This window comes from Muntiacus reevesi, chromosome 8, assembly GCF_963930625.1.
Source record: "Muntiacus reevesi chromosome 8, mMunRee1.1, whole genome shotgun sequence".
Lineage (NCBI taxonomy): Eukaryota > Metazoa > Chordata > Mammalia > Artiodactyla > Cervidae > Muntiacus > Muntiacus reevesi.
Genome location: NC_089256.1, coordinates 77,387,176 through 77,410,128, shown reverse-complemented (window position 1 = coordinate 77,410,128; position 22,953 = coordinate 77,387,176).

Here is a 22,953-nt window from a genome sequence, read left to right as displayed (position 1 = left end):
ATCTTTTCAACACATCCTCCTTGTTATCGCCAGAATAATCAGACTATTTAGTTATGTCACTTCTTCAAAATTTACAAAGTCCCTTTGTTTCTTAAATTTAAAATTTATTGATTTTTAATAAAAGATGTGTATTTAAGGTATACAGCATATTGATTTGATATACAAATACACAGTGGAATGATTACCACAGTCAAGCTAATTGACTTATCCATCTCATCTCATAGTTAATATTTGTGTGGGTGGAAAGCACCTGAAACCTACAATCTTGACAAATTTCCAATATCCAGCACAGTATCATTACCATTAACCGTGCTGTGTTAGAGAGCTAGGTTTATTCATGCTCCATGATTTTATACCCTTCAATCAACCTCTCCCCATTTTCTGTACCCTATGTACCATTATGTACCCTGTGTACCTTTTACTTTCTGCTTCTGATGTATTCAGCCTTGCTAGATTTCACATAGAATAAGGTAATGAACTAGTTTTCTTTCTGTATCTGACTGTAAACTTAGGATTATGTAACTCATTTTTATATATATTTTAAGAACGTGAGATTAGTACTTCAAAGAGATACCAGCACACACCTACATTTATCATAGCATTGTTCATAACAGCCAAGATGTGGAAATAACATAAGTGCTTCTCCATGGATGGATTTATTCTCCATGAATAAAAATTGTGGTATAGACATAACTATAGGTATAATAGACATCAGTTCAGTGCAGTTCAGTCGCTCAGTTGTGTCCAACTGTTTGCGACCCCATGAACTGCAGCACATCAGGCCTCCCTGTCCATCACCAATGCCCAGAACCTACCCAAACTCATATCCATTGAGTCGGTGATGCCTTCCAACCATCTCATTCCCTGTCGTCCCCTTCTCCCCCTGCCCTCAATCTTTCCCAGCATCAGGGTCTTTTCAAATGAGTCAGCTCTTCACATCAGGTGGTCAAAGAATTGGAGTTTCAGCTTCAACATCAGTCCTTCCAATGAACAACAAGGACTGATCTTCTTTAGGATGGACTGGTTTGATCTCCTTGTAGTCCAAGGGAATCTCAAGACTTCTCCAACATCACAGTTCAAAAGTATCAATACTTCGGTGCTCAGCTTTCTTTATGGTTCAACTCTGACATCCATACATGACTACTGGAAAAACCATAGCCTTGACTAGATGGATGTTTGTTGACAAAGTAATGTCTCTGCTTTTTAATATGCTGTCTAGGTTGACCATAACTTTCCTTCCAAGGAGTAAGTGTCTTTTAACTTCACGGCTGCAATCACCATCTGCAGTGATTTTAGAACCCAGAAAAATAAAGTGAGCCACTGTTTCCCCATCTATTCGCCATGAAGTGATGGGGCTGGATGCCATGATCTTAGTTTTCTGAATGTTGAGCTTTAAGCCAACTTTTTCACTCTCCTCTTTCACTTTCATCAAGAGGCTCTTGAGTTCTTCTTCACTTTCTGCCATAAGGGTGGTATCATCTGCATATCTGAGGTTATTGATATTACTCCTGGCAATCTTGATTCCACTTTGTGCTTCATGCAGCCCAGCATTTCTCATGATGTACCCTGCATATAAGTTAAGCAGGGTGATGCAGCCTTTATGTTCTCTTTTTCCTATTTGGAACTAGTCTGTTGTTCCATGTCCACTTCTAACTGTTGCTTCCTGATCTGCATACAGGTTTCTCAAGAGGCAGGTCAGGTGCTCTGGTATTCCCACTTCTTTCAGAATTTTCCAATTTGTTGTGATCCACACAGTCAAAGGCTTTGGCATAGTCAGTAAAGCAGAAATAGATGTTCTTCTGGAACTCTCTTGCTTTTTCAATGATTGAACAGATGTTGGCAATTTGATCTCTGGTTCCTCTGCCTTTTCTAAATCCAGCTTGAACATCTGGAATTTCATAGTTCGTATAGTGTTCAAGTCTGGCTTGGAGAATTTAGAACTTTATTTTGCTAGTGTGTGAGATGAGTCCAGTTGTACAGTAGTTTGAACATTCTTTGGCATTGCCCTTCTTTGGGATTGGAATGAAAACTAACGTTTTCCAGTCCTGTGGCCACTGCTGAGTTTTCCAAATTTGCTGGCATACTGAGTGCAGCTCTTTCAAAGCATCATCCTTCAGGATTTGAAATAGCTCAACTGGAATTCCATCACCTCCACTCGCTTTGTTCATAGTGATGCTTCCTTAGGCCCACTTGACTTTGAATCCCAGGATGTCTGTCTCTAGGTGAGTGATCACACCATCGTGATTATCTGTGTTGTGAAGATCTTTTTTGTACATTTCTGTGTATTCTTGCCACCTCTTCTTAGTATTTTCTGCTTCTCTTAGGTCCATATCATTTCTGCCCTTTATTGAGCCCATCTTTTCATGAAATTTTCCCTTTATATCTCTAATTTCCTGAAGAGATCTCTAGTCTTTCCCATTCTATTGTTTTCCTCCGTTTCTTTGCACTGGTGGCTGAGGGAAGCTTTCTTATCTCTCCTGGCTGTTCTTTGGAACTCTGCATTCAAATGGGAAAATCTTCCCTTTTCTCCTTTGCTTTTGGCTTCTCTTCATTTCACAACTATTTGTGAGGCCTCCTGAGACAGCCATTCTGCTTTTCTGCGTTTCTTTTTCTTCAGGGTGGTCTTGATTCCTGTCTCCTATACAATGCCATGAACCTCTGTCCATTGTTTATCAGGTACTCTATCAAATCTAGTCCCTTAAATCTATTTCCCACTTCTTCTGTATAATCATAAGAGATTTGATTTAGGCCATACCAGAATGGTCTAGTGGTTTTCCCCACTTTCTTCAATTTAATCCTGAATTTGAAAAGAAGGAGTTCATGATCTGAGTCACAGTCAGCTCCTGGTCCTGTTTTTGCTGACTGTATAGAGCTTTTCCATCTTTACCTGCAAATAATTTAATTAATCTGATTTCGGTGTTGGTCATGTGGTGATGTTCATGTGTAGAGTCTTCTCTTGTGTTGTTGGAAGAGAATGTTTACTATGACAAGTGCATTCTCTTGGCAAAACTCTATTAGCCTTTGCCCTGCTTCATTCTGTACTCCAAGGCCAAATTTGCCTGTTACTCGAGGTATTCCTTGACCTCCTACTTTTACCTTCCAGTCACCTATAATGAAAAGGACATCTTTTTTGGGTGTTAGTTCTAAAAGGTCTTGTAGGTATTCATAGAACCATTCAACTTTAGCTTTTTCAGTGTTACTGGTCAGGGCATAAACTTGGATTACTGTGATATTGAATGGCTTGCCTTGGGAACAAACAGAGATCATTCTGTTGTTTCTGAAATTGCATCCAAGTACTGCATTTTCCAGTGGTCATGTATAGATGTGAGAGTTGGACTGTGAAGAAAGCCGAGCACTGAAGAATTGATGCTTTGGAACTGTGGTGTTAGAGAAGACTCTTGAGAGTCCCTTGGGCTGCAAGGAGGTCCAACCAGTCCATCCTGAAGGAGATAAGTCCTGGGTGTTCATTGGAAGGACTGATGCTGAAGCTGAAACTCCAGTACTTTGGCCACCTCATGAGAAGAGTTGACTCCCTGGAAAAGACCCTGATGCTGGGAGGGACTGGGGGCAGGAGGAGAAGGGGACGACAGAGGATGAGATGGCTGAATGGCATCACTGACTCAATGGACGTGAGTTTGAGTAACTCTGGGAGTTGGTGATGGACAGAGAGACCTGACGTGCTGAGATTCATGGGGTCTCAAAGAGTCGGACATGACTGAGCAACTGAACTGAACTGCATTTTGGACTCTTTTGTTGACTATGATGGCTACTCCATTTCTTCTAAGGGATTCCTGCCCACAGTAGTAGATATACTGTTCATCTGAGTTAAATTCACCCATTTCAGTCCATTTTACTTTGCTGATTCTTAAAATATTGACATTCATTCTTGCCATCTCCTGTTTGACCACTTCCAATTTGCCTTGATTCATGGACCTAACATTCCAGGTTCCTATGCAATATTGCTCTTTACAGTATCAGACCTTGCTTCTATCACCAGTCACATCCACAACTGGGTGTTGTTTTTGTTTGGCTCCATCTCTTCATTCTTTTTGAAGTTATTTCTTCACTGATCTCCAGTAGCATATTGGGCACCTACCGACCTGAGGAGTTCCTCTTTCAGTGTCCTTTCTTTTTGCCTTTTCACACTGTTCATGGGGTTCTCAAGGCAAGAACACTGAAGTGGTTTGCCATTCCCTTCTCCAGTGGACCACATTCTGTCAGACCTCTCCACCATGACCCGTCCATCCTGGATGGCCCCACATGGCATGGCCTAGTATCATTGAGTTAGGCAAGGCTGTGGTCCATGTGATCAGATTGTCTAGTTGTCTGTGATTGTGGTTTCGGACAGTCTACCCTCTGATGCCCTCTCTCAGCGCCTACCATCGTACTTGGGTTTCTCTTACCTTGGATATGGGGTATCTCTTCACGGCTGCTCCAGCAACATGCGGCCGCTCCTCCTTACCTTGGACGTGAGGTATCTCCTCTCGACTGCCACTCCTGACCTTGAATGTGGAGTATCTCCTCTCTGCTGCTCGCCGCTCCTGCGAGCAACAATGTCTATTATTTATAGACATATATGTGTATATATATATGTCTATAATAGCTATAGACATATATTAATAGATACAAATATTTTGTATCTATTTTTTATATTTTATATATTTGTGTCTATTTTATATTTTGTATCTATTAATAGATACAAATATTTTGTGTGCTCAGTCATTCAGTGGTGTATGATTCTTAATGACCATATGGACTGTAGCCTTCCAGGCTCCTCTGTCCATAGGATTTCCCAGGCAAGAATACTGGAGTGGGTTGCCATTTCCTTCTCCAGGGGATCTTCCAGACCCAAAATTGAACCCAGATCTTTTGTGTCTCCTGCATTGGCAACCAAATTCTTTACCACTATATCACTCTACATTGAAAAAGAAGATCCTGCCATTTTTAACAACATGAATGTTTCCTCTTTCTGAACTTTAGAATCTCACATCATCTTGATTACCTGTTTTGTATTCTCATATATGCTCCTACTTACATTCACGCATTCTTGATTTCATATCTGTGGTCTTATGGTTGGCCTTAGCCTGTAAAGATTTCCCATTTTTTTTTCTATCCAAATCCTACTGCTTCTTTAAGCCTGTAATGGTTTCCCATTTGGTTCTATCCAAATCCTACTAATTCTTTAAGTTCTACCTTCTAATATTTCCATTTGGGAATGTAATGCGTTGACTTTTCCTTCCTCTTACCTTCACCACACTTGATGATTGCATCTAGTGGTTAGGCCCTAATCTCTTGGAATTTTTGTTGCTGCATGGTACACTGAGTGCAGAATATGAAGCTGGGAAGAAACTGTGACCATACCAGATCTTTTATTTTATAATTAAGAACCCTGGATTTTAATGCATTTAATATTCAAAAGTTTCTTGAACCTAGGATAAGTGCTACATCATTCCTCTGTATTCTAACACCCTCCCCCCCATGCATTTAGTATGGCACTGAGATTCCATTACACACTAGTTAATTCTTACATCTAACCTGATAATATGACTTCAGTTCTATCTTAGAAGCTGAATCTTAAGCATTTTGATGATAGAATTGGTCATGTTCTGTAGTACTTCTTTACTCTAAGATATATCTGTTTGAGATAAGGTTATATGAGTTACTAATATTTATTGAAATCATGTAATTTTCTCTTATATAAATATACATGTATGTATATACACATGCATATGAGTATATATTTTAGACATACATATTCTCCCATATTATTGTGTGAACACTAGTCATTTATATGACTGGTAAGTGGTGAAACCATGTTTAAGACAGGTCAGATATCAAGTATTCCCCAGATAAGTTCCATGTTATAGTTCCACTTACATACTTAAAAACAGTGACTAAATAGATGCCTTTTAATTATGTTGATTACATAGCTTGGAGGAAGTGTGGAGGTTCTAGAAAAGCATCTGCTTCATTGACTACATTAAAACCTTTGACTGTGTTAATTAAAGCAAACTGTGAAAAATTCTTAGAGAGATGGGAATACCAGATCACCTTACTTGCCTCCTGAGAAACCTGTATGTGGATCAGTTAGAACCAGGCATGGAAAAACTAACTGGTTTAAAACTGTGGGAATGCAAACTAGTACAGCCACTATGGAAAACAGTGTGGAGATTTCTTAAAAAACTGGAAATAGAACTTCCATATGACCCAGCAATACCACTTCTGGGCATACACACCGAGGAAACCAGATCTGAAAGAGACACGTGCACCCCAATGTTCATCGCAGCACTGTTTATAATAGCCAGGACATGGAAGCAACCTAGATGCCCATCAGCAGACGAATGGATAAGGAAGCTGTGGTACATATACACCATGGAATATTACTCAGCCATTAAAAAGAATTCATTTGAATTAGTTCTAATGAGATGGATGAAACTGGAGCCCATTATACAGAATGAAGTAAGCCAAAAAGATAAAGAACATTACAGTATACTAGCACATATATATGGCATTTAGAAAGATGGTAACGATAACCCTATATGCAAAACAGTAAAAGAGACACAGAAGTACAGAACAGACTTTTGAGCTCTGTGGGAGAAGGTGAGGGTGGGATGTTTCCAAAGAACAGCATGTATATTATCTATGGTGAAACAGATTACCAGCCCAGGTTGGATGCATGAGACAAGTGCTCGGGCCTGGTGCACTGGGAGGACCCAGAGGAATCGGGTGGAGAGGGAGGTGGGAGGGGGGGATTGGGATGGGGAATACGTGTAACTATATGGCTGATTCATATCAATGTATGACAAAACCCACTGAAAAAAAATAACTAAATAAAATAAAAAAAAAAAAAAACTGGGAAATGAGTACAATAAGGTTGTGTATTGTCATGCTGCTTATTGAACTTATATGCAGAATATATCATGTGAAATTCTGGACGGGATGACTCATAAGCTGAAATCAAGATTGCCTGGAGAAATATCAACAACCTCAGATATGCAGATGATACCATTCTAATGACGGAAAACCAAGAGGAACTAAAGAATGTCTTGATGAAGATGAAAGAGGAGAGCTAAAAAAGCTGGCTTAAAACTCAACATTCAGCAAACTAAGATCATGGCACATAGTTGTATCATTTCATGAAAAATAGAAGGAAAAAATGTAAACAGTGACAGATTTTATTTTCTTGAACTCCGGAATCACTGTGGATGGTGTCTACAGCCATGGAATTAAAAAATAGAAAAAAAGCTTCCTCCTTGGAAGGAAAGCCATGACAAGCCTAGTCAGTATATTAAAAAGCAGAGACATCATTTTTATGACAAAGATCCATATAGTCAAAGCTATGTTTTTGCTAATAGTCATGTGCAGATGTGAAAGTTGGACCATGAAGAAGGTTGAGTGCTGAAGAATTGATGTTTTTGAATTGTAGTGCTGGAGAAGGCTCATGAGAGTCCCTTGGATAGCAAGGAGATCAAACCAATCAATACTCTAAAGGAAATCAACCCTGAATATTCATTGGAAGGACTGTTGCTGAAGCTCCAATACTTTGGCCACATGATTCAAAGAACCACCTCATTGGAGAAGCTCCTGATGTTAGGAAAGATTGAGGGTAGGAAAAGTGGGTGACAAAGGATGAGATGGTTGGATCGCATCATTGACACAATGGACAAGAGTTTGACCAAACTGTGGATATAGTGAAGTACAGGGAAGCCTGGCATGCTGCAGTCTGTGGGATCGCAAAGAGTCAGATATGACTTAGTGACTGAACAGCAACAAATATAGCTTGCATTTAAGTTGTTTATAATAACAAAATGATATTATTTATAGATATATATGTGATAAATAATGTCATTGGATCCATTCTGTATGAAAGTTTTTGTAATGAATTCCAGGAAATAAAGTATGCATTGAGAAAATACTAATTAACTACTATTTATGAGCCAGGTGCTAAGCTTACACTAAGAAATACAATGATTCTTAAATGGTGTATTTAGAGGCATGTGGCTTCTTCCCTCCTTGACACAAAGCACATAGAATATTTTTGCTACTGAGGTGACAGCTCTTTAAAGACAGGTACATTAACCAAGTGGATTCTAAGACAAAATTACCTCAACTTTGTATGACAGTATGGGCATACTCTTGATACAAACAGGTGAGCTGCTATATTGCCAAAATGATAGACTTTTCTACTGAAAAGAAAAGAACAAAGAAGATAGAAAAGAAAGGGGAAAATACCCTTTACCTGTAGCTCTCATGTCCTGAACCCTAGTGAGAGACCCATTGTTTTTTATGACTTAGCTCTTAGTGTAAAAATATCCCAATATGACTTGCATGTTAATTTGCATGCTTTTGTATAACTTATGCTTCTGCTGCTGCTAAGTCGCTTCAGCCGTGTTCGACCCTGTGCGACCCCATAGATGGCAGCCCACCAGGCTCCTCCGTCCATGGGATTTTCCAGGCAAGAGTACTGGAGTGGGTTGCCAGTGCCTTCTCCGTGTATAATTTATATCTGTTATCAAATTTGCTGGTAGCTGATACATTTCTGTAGTTTCCTTGAATGTCTGTCCTATGTTCTCTGATGTGTATAGGCAAGTTGACTAGATTGGAGTGAGAGATTATGTTGCTGTCTCTTTCACTTTGAAATTTTGTTCTTTTACTGAAATCCTATATCAAATGCTAAGTAGTTTCACAGATAATTTATAAAAGTTGTCACTAACATGATGTTTACTCTGTGCCAGGCACTGTCCTACAAAATTTACTCTGTAATTTTCAACTAGCATTAAACCCTATGATATATATGCTTGTATTATTTTTATTTTTCACCTGAGTTTAATTAGCTGATCACAGATGACATAGCCAGGAAATGGCAGTGCTAATATTTGAATACGTTCAGTCTGGCTTTTACATTTTTGTTCCTAATCACCATGTTATACTCACTCTTAGGAGTTTGATAAAGAGTGAAGATATATATATTCTTGATTACTTATGTTATTTTCTACATCATGATATTTGAAGTTGATGCTAAATACATTCTGATAACATGGCTCACTGATATTTTTATTCATATGATAGAAAATGCAAATGACTGGAGAGTTATTTAAAGATAGGCTAGGACAAGTAAGGAGCTAAACAATTGCCAGTGAATGCTGCAATTAAAATGTAATGTGAATAAATTTCTGAAAAACAAATTTGACAACTTTGCTTCACAAGACTGAAAGGGAGACTGAAGAAAATTTGATCATTAGTAAGATATGTTTATCTTCTTTATAGTTTTTCCTTTAGTCATGTAGGTTTCTCTATCAAATTCATTGTTAAATCTCTTATCTATCACCCTTTTTATTTCCTCATGGAAAGACTCTTTTCTTTTGATTATAGAAGTTATTTACTTGTTTATTCTTCCCATCCTTAAAAATACCAGTGAGAATCAAGCTAAGTGTTAGAATTCATATATTTGGTGAGCCAATGTTTAAGCTGAAACTTAAAAGATTCTGAAAACTTGAAGAAACTTGAAAAATTCTGAAACAGAATTTCCTAAGTGAGGTGAAAGGGTTAACAGGTATTTTAGGTTGTAGAAACAGAGTGTGTTACTATCCAGAGATGAGAATAAGTCATATTTGGAGGGTAGAGTTAGACATGGAGTTAGATGAGACAGGACATAATCATGACTGCTGAACCCTGAAAGCTTTTGTTGAGGGAGTTTTACTTAGTCTTAAATACAGTGGAAAGCTGTTGAATAAATTTGAGAGGAGACTTGTCTAGGGACACATACAACAATGGTTATTCCAGGTTCATCATGGAAAATGATTTCAAGTGAGCTAAAAATGAACTTAGCAAGCTTAGTAAGGAGGATTTCCTAGAAGTCTATTTTAAGTGATGATGATCTAGACAGTGCTTTAGCATTTAGAATAAAGAGCAACACAATTTTTAAAGTTATAACAGAGTAGGACAGTTTAAGACTTGATAATGGATTGAATTTGTCAGTTTGGGAGAGGAGAGTGGTCATTGTGGCACTCTGACTTAGTCACTGCGTACAATACATTGAAACAAGGAATACCGAAGAGAAAGCAGGTTTGAAAATGTTGAATGTGAGATTCTTGTGGAGATTTCCAACATATAATGTGGTGAGCAGAGCTGGTAATTAGTGGGTAGGTCTGTGTTGATATGTAGATCTCTGAATATTTAATCCATGATAATGCTAGCAAATATGGTTACCCAAGGAGAGAGTTCCAGCAAAGAGGACAAGGTTAAACCCCTAAAGAAACTGATTTTAAGAGAGAAAGCAATGAACAGGTATTTTCTTAAATGGCAGAAAAGAGCAGCCATTGTGGGGAGATTAAAACCACTAAAAGAACAGAACCCAAAAAGAAAAGAAGAAGAAGAAAAGAAAGTTAAGATATTAAATGTATTGCCTCCAGAGAAGAAAAAATATACACATATTTGGTTGATTTAGTAATGTTAACTAGATGTATCTTCTCTAGTTTATGTTATCTTTTATAAAGAAAAAAATTCCTGTGTATTTTTGGTGCTCTAATAAAAGAAGAAATGAGAGGCTTTTTGTTTCATTTTGGTTATTGTTTTGTTTCTTGCTCTGTATCTAATAGAAACAAAACCAACTCCTGCTAATTCTTTTGCAAGCAAATATATTTACAACTTGAACTTTGAAATGCCCAGTGAAATTCTAGAAAATTAAAAGGAGAATTTGAGAAGAATGTCTGAACCCATTTCCCTTTATGGGTTCAATGTATAACTAGCATATCTAGCATAGGATCAAAGATTTCAATTTCTCAGCTGAGCATTATCACCTATAGGAAATTTTGCTTGAATTCTTAAGTTTGGCTAGATTTCCAACTTTACCTCCCTCATAGCAACCTGTGCTGCAGTCTTTTAAAATCATGTTCTTCTTCTTCTTCTTTTTTTTTTTTTTTCCTTTTTGCCAGGCATTAAAGTTATGAGGCATAGAGTGCCAGTAAATGTGGAACTAAAGTTTCGTTTATATATTTTAAAATTGTGGTTAGCTATGTCCTCCTCTGATAGCTAAGGTAACCTTTTATTTTACTCAATAAGAATTCTGTCATAAATAAACACTTTTAATTAAAAAACAAGAATTTTCTCCTTTATTTACATGCAGGTTATTATGGCAAGAAGTAGGCCATGTAGATTTCATCTGGTGAGCCCTTTCCATTCGTTTGGAGTAATGTCAGGAATTATTGGGGAATTGTTCCTCTTAGTGATTAAAAAGTAATTTCAACTGCAATTCTTGATTTTTTTATTTTTGATCCATGAGTATAGAATTTTTGTGAGTTTCTTCTTAGAGAAAAATTCTTACAGATCTGTTTGTTTATTCCTTTCTCTCTTGTGTAAGGGTAGAGTTTTCTCGGTAGTTGAAAGTCGTGAGAGTGCCATGACAGAAAACTGACTCTTCCTTTTCTATACCGTATCATCATGGTTACTTCCTTCTAAAGTGTTCACACATTTATTCATTTTCCCAGAACTTCTCTATGACCCTTTCATTTTAATTAAGAAATAAAATGGAAGCAAATTTTATATGAAACTTTATGTATTTTTAATGGAATTTGATATAATAAAGCAATATATTCTACAAATCTTGCAAATCATTTATGAGTTAAATTCAAAGACTCTTTCTTGTCTGTCCAGATAGCCTATGCTATAGTATGTTTAACTATTTGACCATAGTAAATTACTTGTTTAGCCCTTAATTTGAAGAGTTTGTAATGATAAAATTGTATCATGCTATAGTATATTTTACTGAATCTTATATGATAGATATATAAAAATTTATAGTTATAAAAGATAAAACGTGTCATTAAAACTTGACTGGGGACTTCCCTAGTGATCCAGTGGTTAAGACTCCACACTTTCACTGCAGGGGACATGTGTCCTATCCCTGGTTAAGAAATTAAAGATCCTACATGCCGAGAAAATAGGGGAAAAAAGACAAATAAAAAAATTGATTAGTATTTACCTCTGTGTCTTGAAGTCATAAACCCAAGAGGCCATGAAAAAAATAGACTTAAGGCCACACTTTCTGTATTTTTAAGATTAAGTGTTTTTTTTAATCTCAATTTTGAGATAATTGAAGTTTTGTATGGCTGCTCTAAGAAATAATACTGAGAGATTCAGAGATTTGGATGCCTCTAGTTCCAATGGTGGAGAAGGCAATGGCAACCCACTCAAGTACTCTTGCATGGAAAATTCCATGGACGGAGGAGCCTGGTTGGCTGCAGTCAATGGGGTTGCTCCGACTGAGCGACTTCACTTTCACTTTTCACTTTCATGCACTGGAGAGGGAAATGGCAACCCACTCCAGTGTTCTTGCCTGGAGAGTCCCAGGGACGGGGGAGCCTGGTGGGCTGCCGTCTATGGGGTCGCACAGAGTCGGACACGACTGAAGCAACTTAGCAGCAGCAGCAGTAGCAGTAGCAGTTCCAGTGGTAGCAATTTGTATACCTGTGTGGTGAAAAGTGAAAGTTAAGTCGCTTAGTTGTGTCCAACTCTTTGCGACCCCATGGACTGTAGCCCACCAGGCTCCCCCGTCCATGGGATTCTCCAGGCAAGAATACTGGAATGGGTTGCCATTCTCTTTTCCAGAGGATCTTCCTGATCCAAGGATCGAAACCAGGTCTCCTGCATTGCAGGCAGACACTTTAATCTCTGAGCCACCAGGGAAATTGACATGGATGTAATCCCTCAAAAGCACTCAAAATTCTTCAGTTTCACATGCAACATTTTGAGTATGTTTTTGTATTTTGTACACATGTAATTCAGTGTAGGTTTATCATGTGTATAGATTGTGTGACCAGTAGCACAATTAAGATACAGATTATTTCTATCACAAGGATTCCTCATGCTACTGTCTGTCATGACCTATTTCCCTCCTTACTTTCCTAGCCCTGAAGTTTCAATTTTGAAAGTGGCAATTTTAAATCCTACTGCTTCTTTTAGTTTCCTTTTTTTAAGTTAAAATGCTCTTATTGGCTGGAAACGGGTAAAGTTATACTGACCAGTTTTGTCCCTTTTTCTTATCAAGAACTGTCTTGATGAATATCTGACATTTACAAATAATTCATTTAATCATACTGATAATATGAATATAGAAATAGAAATGAATATATTCCTTATGAGGAGGGAATGTGGAGCAGTAATAAGAATATGTAGGAATAATAACCTAATATACTTGGATTTAAGATGTGCTTGGGGAAATATACATTTCTTCTGCAATTCCTGAAATGAAGGAGTAAAGACTTGCTGATTGACAGTTTAGAAACTCTTCTAGGAATGTCAAGAAAAAAGTGAAGCAGCCATCATGAAATAAGCTCTCAATACATATTTCTGATGGTAGTATATGTGAGTTTAATCACTTTGGATAGCACTTTGGTAATACACAGTCAAGCATTAAAGTTTTATTTGGTGTTTCCTACTCTGAAAATATATTTTGAGAAAATTATCTTTAGATGTTTGTTTACATCTTGTCTTTTCTGAACTCATGTTGCACAAGAAAACTACATAAGAGACCAAGAGAGGCAAGTAGATAAATTGTGGGACATTTATTCAAAGCAATTTTATTTTAACAAATAAAAATGCTCTTCATACTGAATTTGTAACAACATCAAAATATTTAGTTTGTCATGTTTTATGAAAAAATCAGTATTTAAATTGCTGTGTATCAAAATATGCACACAGACCACGGGAAGACATCTATGACTATATTAGCAGTTTTATGTTTGAGTAATGTTGTTGATCTTCTTTTCCAAAATTCTTTTGAAAAGCCTATGATGCTTTCATCTTTAATTAGCTTTTAATCCAAAAGGAATGAGTTAATACAAGCAGAATGTGCTGAAATATTAAAAAAAGTTAAAAAAAAAAAGTTCTCTGTGACTCTCCCCTTTCCATCACTGCCCCATAAAAAAAAAGAAAAAAAAAAGACTATCACTTTTAACTAGTATGCATTTCTTCTGATATTTTCTATATATTTCTACCAAAAAGTTACACAAATTGTTCTTTAACTTCCAGTTACAGGAGATGAAAAAGTTTACTTCCTTCCATCACTGTCTACCTTCTAGCCATACACCCAAAATAGTTCAATCACAACTTCTAGCAGTGCTTGTACGCCCTTTGTAAATATTGTATATGCCTTTGTGAATAATTTCTCACTGCAAACCCAAGAAGTAGACTAGGATTAAATTTCTTTTCTTGTGCAAGTTTGTGGTGTTTTTGGCATGGATAATTCTCTCTTTTGTCTGCTTAGTTTTATTTAAACCCATTATTAAGTTATCCATGTCTAATAACACTGAAAAATCTACATCATGTCTAATTTCACATCCCAGACATTTAAGAAATCATCCAGTGTGTGGTCTTTTCTGGAACACTAGGACCCTAAATGCCTTTGCTGCCATTTGGAATGTTCTATGTGGTGCTACTGTTTGCCTGTCATCTGAGACTTCTCTTGCTTTTACTTTGAAAATCAATCTAATAAATTTCTTCCATTTTATCTTCAAACACCTTCACTGATTCTTTCCAGCATTTAAATAATTACTGTAAATGGTGTGTGTATGTGTCTGTGTGTCTGTGTGTCTGTCCATGTGACTCAGCCTCATTCTGTTCTTCCTACTATGTAGCATCTTGTTCTTAGTTTCCTGTTCATTATTAAATGAATGATAACTCCTGCTCGTTACACTTCCTCTGCTTTTCTAAGTCTCTTTAATTCTCCTTGTTGGGCTCTTTGCCCTTCATGTTGGAAGTTCTTTACAAATATCTGATGATGCTTCTTTATGTATTACACCTGAATGAAGCCTTTAAGAGTTGACTGGAATGTCTTGTAGGAAAACGTTACTCAGTCAACCTTCACCTGCCAACCTCACCATAATCCTGTTTATATTAGTAGATGTTGAGTTTGTTCTTTTTCCTGGGTTCTTGTATTGTCACAGCAAAGAATTGCAATGAAAGACCAGGATAGCTCAAGCAGGCACGATTTATTGAGCAGGCAGTAAGTGGTGCACTCTGGAGACGTGAGAATGGATCAACCCCCAAAGTAGTGGTTGCCTCTCAGTTTGACTTCCCTTTTCAATCCTTTGTTTTCTCCCCTGGGTGGGCAATGGGGCCTGACTGATTCAGCCCTATGTAAATAGGGCATATACCCAAGACTGGTTGTGGAAGGGTGCATCTTGGGTGCATTTTCCTGCCTGAAGTCTTCACTCAGGTACATGGTTCTCTCTCTCTCTCTCTCTTTTTTTTTTTTTTTTTTTCTTTTCTTTGTTCACCCTCTGTGTGTGATCTCCTAGCTGCCACTTCCTCTGACTGCCGTTTTGGAGCCCTTTTTCCCTATTCTAACTGCCTAACAACCAGCCAAGTCAGCATATTTGTTTCAAAATTAAGGTGAGTTAAAAAAGGGGAAAAAGAAAGACAAATGTAAGTAAAGGAGACTGTCCAGGGAATTAAGTAGTATGATTTCTTCCCCTTCCCCCATTTTCTGAAAAGCTGACTTCAATAGTCAACAGAATACTAATATAGGGTTGAATATGTGATTTTAATTTCTAAGTGGTCTAAGTAGGTTTTTATCAGTTTTGGGGATTTCATGTGGGATTTTGAACAACTGGGAGGCCTCCAGTTTTACATTCAAAGAGGAATTGTGTTCTTTCTTCTGAGGCACACTGCTTCTCTAGGCCAATTAAGTTTTTCCAGAGAATGATGGTATTATCACCTACCCGGGATAGAAATGCCTGCAACCTAGAATTCAGGGATTGGATGGGACGCTTTCATGGTATGGGCATATTTTCATTTGGCACATTATTCCAATCCTTATCTGTGACAAGTTTCCCAAGTTCTGACTTAGAGACTATACTTGTTTCCTTCAAAATAGAATAGAATCAATTAGAATCAGACTTCAAGGTCTAACTTATCTTTAAACAGAGGTGAATACAATTCTCTTGTGCTTCAGTCCTTTCATTCTTCACCCACACTCACCTTTTGTTACATGTTTTTCCAACTTTGAAGGGCTACATAGGTTTATTAACCTACTGCACAGAATCACGTTCTTCTGCAAACATGAACGTAATCTTCCTCATTTCTACAACATTATTTATTCTTCCAATTATTTTCAGTCTTCATACATGGTAAAGTAGACTTAAAATTGTCTCCTAGTTTCATCAGAGTTGTTTTTTTTCTATATATTTAAGATGACTTTTAAAAGAGGGGAAATATATGAAATACAGCAACTTACATCAATACTGTGCATTTTTTAAAGCATTAATGTTGAGCAAAAGCTGCAGAAAAGCATGTGGTTCCAATTACATAAAAGCAAATTCAATAAAAAATAAACACCATATTGTTTAAAGACATATGCATGTGTTATAATTTTAAAGGAAAACCTGGGAGTGATTACCATAGCATGCAGAATAGTCAATGTATTGGAGTTAAAGAAAGAATAAAGGTAAAATAATTACTCAGAGATTATCACATGTATTGGCAAAGTATAGCTATCCAGTCTTCTATATACAAAATAGATTTTGTATTTTGTATTTACAAAGCTTTTGTATTTGTAATAAAAAAATTTAAAATTAAAAAAATAAAGGGGAATCATGTCTTTACGTCACCAATTTGATACAGGAAATTTGTATTGCTCTTATTTTTATTCATTAACAATTTCTTTCCCTAGTTCTTCCCTCTGCCCACCCCCTCCCCACTAGAAACAAACTCATCTCTGTATTTATAACTCTGTTTTTGTTTTGCTATGTTTCTTCATCTGTTTTGATTTTTAGATTCCACTCACATGTAAATTCATCAATATTTGTCTTTCTCTTTCACTTATCACAATATCCTCTAGGTCCATCCATGTCACAAATGGTAAGACTCCATTCTTTTTTTTAATGACTGAGTAATATTTCATTGCATATATTTGCCACATCTTCTTTATCCATGCATCTATTTATGGGCACTTGAATTGCTTCTGTATCTTGACTATTATAAATAACACAGCAATGAACAGAGAATGTATATATGTTTTCTAATTAACATTTTCATTTTTTTCATGTAAATACCCAGGAATGGAATTGCTTGATCATTTTGTAGTTTATTTTTAATTTTTGAGTAGTCTCTGTGATATTTTCTATAGTGGCTGCACCAGTTTACATTCCCACCAACAGTGCACAAGGATGCCCTTTTCTCCACATCCTCAACAACACTTTTTATTTGTTGTCTTTTTGATAACAGTCATTCTGATAGAGGTGAGATGATATCTTATTTTTACTTTGACTAGCAATTCTCCGATGATTATTGATGTTGAGAGCATTTTCATGTGCTTGTTGGCCATCTGAACATCTTCCATGGAAAAATGTATATTCAGATCCACTGCCCATTTTTAACTATACTCCGTGAGTGTGTGTGTGTGTGTGTGTGTGTGTGTGTGTGTGTGTGTGTGTGTGTGTGTGTTTTAATGTTGAGTTCTTCGTATATTTTCAGTATTAGGAACTTTTCAGATATATCATTTGCAAAGAGTCTCTCCCATTCAGTAGGTGGCCGTTTCATGTTGTGGATAGTTTCCTTTGCTGTTGGAAAGTTTTTGCTTTGGTTCCCCTTGCGTGAGGCAACATATCCAGAAAGTATTACTGAGATTAATTTCAAATAGAATACTGTCTCTGTTTTCTTTTACAAATTTTATTTCAAGACCTATATTTAAATCTGTATTTTTAATTTATTTTTTGTGCATGGTGTAAGAGAGTAGTCCAGCATGCTTCTTTTGCATGGTATCTTTCCAGTTTCCCCAGCACCACTTACTGACGTGGCTACCCTTTTTCTTATTGTATATCCTCACCTCCTATATCATAGATTTATCAACCATGTAAGGATGGGTTCATTTCTGGCCTTTCTATTCTGTCCCATTGATTTGTGTGTCTGTTTCTGTTCCAAGATTGTACTGTTTTTTGTTGTTGTTGTTGTTGTTTGTTTGTTTGTTTTGATTATACTGTTTTGAATACCTTAGCTTTATAGAATAGTTTCAAATCTGGGAATATGATTCCTCTAGCTTTGTTTTTCTTTTTCAAGACTGTTTTGGCTGTTTAGTTCATTTGTATTTCGCTATAAATTTTAGAGTCATTCATTCTAGTTCTGTGAAAACTACCATTGTTATTTTGATAGGAATTGCATTGAATCTGTAGATTGCCTTCAGTAATATAGTATCTTAACAATGTTAATTCTTCCAATCCATGAACACAGTATGTTTTTCCATCTGTTTGTGTTGTCTTCAATTTCTTTCATTAGTGTCTTATAGTTTTCTGAGTATAGCCCTTTTACCTCCCTAGGTTGGTTTATTCCTAGGTATTTTTTTTCTCATTGATGTAATTATAAATGGAATTTTTTCACTTTCTGATAGTTTGTTGTTATTATGTAGAAATGCAATGGGTTTCTGTATATTAATTTTATATCCTGCAACTTTACTGAATTCATTGATGAGCTGTATTGCTTTTAAATTAATTGATAATTTTTGGAGGAATTTTTTAATTGATAAGATAAAAATATAGGAGAATTAAGATCATTGGAATATTCGAAATTACTTTTTCCGAGGATGGAGACTGGTAATAAGGCATGTTTAAGGTTGATATAATTTTAAAAGGGATAAGAAGAAGGTTTAGCATCAGACACAAATAGATATCAAAGAAATAAATATGAGGCTGGAGAATGAGGAAAACTTCATTTGGTTTTGAAATTTGGATTACAAATAGTGAAGAGCTCAGGAAGCTTCCTCAGAAAGATGATTCTGATCAATGAAATGTGAAAGAAAAGTTAATATATATGAATACACATATCACATATCCATACAGACACACGTTTTATACATTTAATGTAAGGTGACTGTGATGGATAATTTGATGTGTCAACTTGACAAGGCCATCATACCCAGGTTTTAGTCAACCACCAGTCTAGATGTTGCCGTCATGGTATTTTTTCAAATGTTATTAACATTTAAATCAGTAGCCTTTGAATAAAGCAGATTACCCTCCATAATCTGGGTAGCCTATTTTCAATCAACTGAAGGCTGAGGTCTCCATGCAAGAAGAATCTCTGCCAGCAGACTATCTTCAGACTCCAGCTCCAATATTAATCCTTTCCTGAGTCTCCAGTCCTACAGGTTTTGGTCTTGCCAATCCCCAAAATGGTTTGAGTAAAAATAAAATAAATCTCTCTCTTAACATATTTGCACATTGTATTGGTTCTGTTTTTCTTAAGAACCTTAAATAATATAAAGACTACTGGTATTTTTTATAAGAAGTCCTCCCCGACCCCCCACATTTTTTTTTTCTTTCTTTTCTTTTTTTTTAATAGTAGGAAAAGTTAGAGTCTCTACAAAAATCAGTCCATGCGTTACTCCAGATTCCGATGTGGGTTTAGTAGAAATTTGTTGTGGTCTTAGCTAACGGCCACTGCTGTTCCTACAGATTCCTAGGCTCATGGGTGACAAAGATGGTTGAATAACTACAAACCGAAGTATCTATGAATTGGCAGATTGTGCAGCAGGCTCTGTCTTCTGCATCAGTCACCTGAAGGGGTCCTGGTGACAGGACCTTGTGGAAGTGCACGGCAGATAATGCCAACTGTCATCAACTAGGGTAGGAGGGGGAAGGAAGAAGGAGACTGTGGTTAGAAATAAGACATACGTTCCTCTACCACTTACTATCCCCGTGGGATGGTGTCAGGCACAATAAGTCAATGGGCAACTATGAAGTTGCCCTATGAAACTGAGCATATTTGGAAACTGTGGCTAGCTTAGAAAAGTACTTGCTCTAATTTTCCCTCACTTTATGTCCTTTTTATCTCTCACTTTTGTGTCTTTGTGATTATAACACTCAATTAACTGTTAGCACCTATGCTTTTGTCCCACATTAATTTATTTTGCATGGGACTCAGGCTTGGAAAGGGATTCTGGGAGTTGAACAGTATTTTACCTTAGTAAATCACAATTCTACACTTTAGTAAGAAATAAAGGTGTATCTGCTGCATCCTTATGAATGCCATAAATGTTAAAGTATATAAGTGTCAATTACAGCAGGTTGGTAGGGTCAAATGAATATAATGATATAATAAATTCAAGAATAAAATGTGTCATTTATTATTAGGAAAGTACAAATAAAAAGGTGTTGTTTGAACTGCAATTTTTTTGAACCAAAACTATCAAGTAATGTATATATCTTGGATGATGCATTCTTAAAGGTAGTGAAATATACAGTTATGGAAAAATTAATTTCAAAGTCTTTTTCTTTCACGTTTTTCTTAAATTTGATATCCGAGCTGAAAGTTAAGTATAAAAATGCAATTCAAATTCCACAACTGCATTCTCCAGAAAAATTAGCAGACTTCTTTTGTGCATGTTGCTTTGTAGTCTGTAGTGTGTGTAACCTTTTCTTAGCATTGACTATACTAGAAAACAGTATTTATTGCCAGATATTAGTGACAATTCCAGGAATAATTGGGTTATCCCTGGGATTGAATAATTCTAATTTTCAAATCTGTGCTCTGATTTGTAAGGGTTATTTACATTAAAATATGAAGATGTGAGAAAAAAAGATTTTGATGGGAAAAGTCACTTTCAGAATTAAATCTCTAATAACATGTATTATGGTATCCCTGACCCAGCCTGTGACAAGGTCTCCTCTTTATCTTCCTATCCAGTCTCTCCATCCTTTCATAATGCTTCTCTGAATTATCTTGAGTTTTTTATAGCTTAAAAGGCTACTTTCTAGAAATACTTTTTTCCTACCTTTAATCCAAACTGAGGTTTACCCATTTGGTTCCTCTGTTCAAAGTAGCTAACTTCTCTGTATAATAGCTAGAACTTCTCAATTTTAAAATTTATTTGCTGAGTAAACAGAGGCTCAGAGAAGAGGTGATGCCCTCCTCCTGGGCTTTAATCCACCTGAGTGGTAGGATTAAAAATAAATTTATGATCTTAGTTTAACATTTGAGGGCCAGGAGCTTTGGAGGTCCAGAAACACATCTTATGAGCTGTGATTTTTTTTTTTTTTACTAGCATAACTGTACATCTTCATTGAACACAATGTATCATTCTACATAATCCATGTTTATTATGAAAAGATCATTCTTTAGGTATAATTGAAATCATTATTCTACTTATGGGTTTCCCTGATGGTGCAACTGGTAAAGAAACCTCCTGCGAAGTGGGAGACCTGGGTTTGATCTCTGAGTGGGGAAGATCCCCTAGGGGAGAGAATGGCTACTCACTCCAGTATTCTGACCTGAAGAATTTCGTGGACTATCCATGGGGTCACAAAGAGTCGGGCATGATTGAGCGACTTTTACTTTCACTATTCTACTTATGCACCATTTCTTATATAATTCTTTTTCTTTCCCATTTTTATTTCTCTTAACCATACACCCCCCTTAGCATGATTATTTTTGTTCCATAAAACAATTACCTCTAAAGATTGTTCTGAAAATACATTTAAAGAGCATGTGCTTTGAGGCTACAAAAAGACCATGGTACAAAGTATAAAGAGAATAAAGGCATAGGCAGGGTTAGATTGGGGAAATCTTGAGCAGCAGGAAGAAATTCTGATTTTTTTTCCCCCCATAGATAACAGAAGGAGGGAAAATTTAGGATTTTGAGAAAAATGTGATATAATTATATCTGAACTTGAGAAACTAACCTGGAATCCATGCAGTGGACAAGAGTAGACTGAGCATAGCCATAGCATGACTGAATGAGGAACTAAGTTCAGGCAGTGGACAGGGAGTGTTACTGGAAACAGGAGATGAGGATGTCCTATGGGATAGACCTCCACATTTCCTCTTAACAGAAAATGATTCAGTGTTCAGAGAAAGTCTCAGCTCTCATGGTTGTGTTTATTAAACCAAACTGTGAAATTGGCAACATTTGCTTTTTGAGTTTTCTGTAGGGCTGCCCATCATCTCTTGTTTCTTTGATAAGGACTCTTATATTTCTATACTATTAAATCCTGACCTCAAAAGCTTATGATAAGCTTAATTCATAAAAAATGCACAAATAACAAATAATGTTCATTATATCACACTTGCCAGGACTTTGAAATTTAAGAAAGAATATTTCTGAATTGTTCATGAGTCATGGGGATCTTAGGCATCATCCAGCATGTGAGGGGATTTTTGAGGGTATCAGTTCAGTTCAGTTCAGTCGCTCAGTCATGTCCGACTCTTTGCAGACCCCATGAAGTGCAGCACTCCAGGCCTCTCTGTCCATCACCAACTCCCGGAGTTTACTGAAACTCATGCCCATCGAGTCAGTGATGCCATCCAGCCATCTCATCCTCTGTTGTCCCCTTCTCCTCCTGCCTACAATCTTTCCCAGCATCAGGGTCCTTTCTAAGTAGTCAGTTCTTCACATCAGGTGGCCAAAGTATTGGAGTTTCAGCTTCAACATCAGTCCTTCCAGTGAACACCCAGGACTGATCTCCTTTAGGATGGACTGGTTTGGGTCTCCTTGCAGTCCAAGGGACTCTCAAGAGTCTTCTCAACACCACCGTTCAAAAGCATCAGTTCTTCGGTGCTCAGCTTTCTTTATAGTCCAACTCTCACATCCATACATGACTATTGGAAAAACCATAACCTTGGCTAGACAGACCTTTGTTGGCAGAGTAACATCTCTGCTTTTTAATATACTCTCTAGGTTGGTCATAACTTTCCTTCCAAGGGGTAAATGTCTTTTAATTTCATGACTACAGTCACCATCTGCAGTGATTTTGGAGCCCAGAAAAATGAAGCCTGCCACTGTTTCCACTCTTTCCCCATTTATTTGCCATGAAGTGATGGGACAAGATGTCATGATCTTAGTTTTCTGAATGTTGAGTTTTAAGTCAACTTTTTCATTCTCCTCTTTCACTTTCATCAAGAGGCTTTTTAGTTCCTCTTCACTTTCTGCCATAAGGGTGGTATCATCTGCATACCTGAGGTTAC